Source organism: Myotis brandtii, unplaced genomic scaffold (assembly GCF_000412655.1).
Source record: "Myotis brandtii unplaced genomic scaffold, ASM41265v1 scaffold725, whole genome shotgun sequence".
NCBI lineage: Eukaryota > Metazoa > Chordata > Mammalia > Chiroptera > Vespertilionidae > Myotis > Myotis brandtii.
In genome coordinates, this window is record NW_005370862.1 from 144628 (window position 1) to 144980 (window position 353).

A 353-nucleotide genomic window follows, 5' to 3' on the forward strand; every position below is an offset into this window, starting at 1 on the left:
TTCTCAGACCTGAGTCATCAGGCGCAGTTTTAAGTTACGGAGGAGTCCCGTTTATTGGGCACAAATGGTATTGAAATTTTAATCCTAGACATTTTACGGCCCCCCGAACACTCCTAAATCCACACCATTTTATCATCCTCGACGTGGAAGTCTGCGGTTACATTTCGGTTACAAAAGGCTCGCTCCTCGCTGGGGCTGGGGGATTCGCCGTCTGACACGGCCTCTTCTGGAAACTTCTCAAGCTGGTCGCAAAGCGTTTGAAACTCCAGGTGTTGAGAACCAAAGGGGATTGGGATGAACCCAACGCTGGGAACGTGGCCAGCGGCAGAGGGGGGTGCGGGGGGAGGGAGGGG

At 53.5% G+C, this 353-nt stretch overlaps 1 protein-coding gene across 1 annotated transcript in view; it reads right to left on the minus strand.

The window, feature by feature from the left end:
- ADAM12 (ADAM metallopeptidase domain 12) overlaps positions 1 to 353 on the minus strand; it is a gene marked incomplete at its 3' end in the record, with an annotated part of 130512 nt that overhangs the window by 128061 nt on the left and 2098 nt on the right. The gene's annotated exons all lie outside the window — the stretch shown is intronic.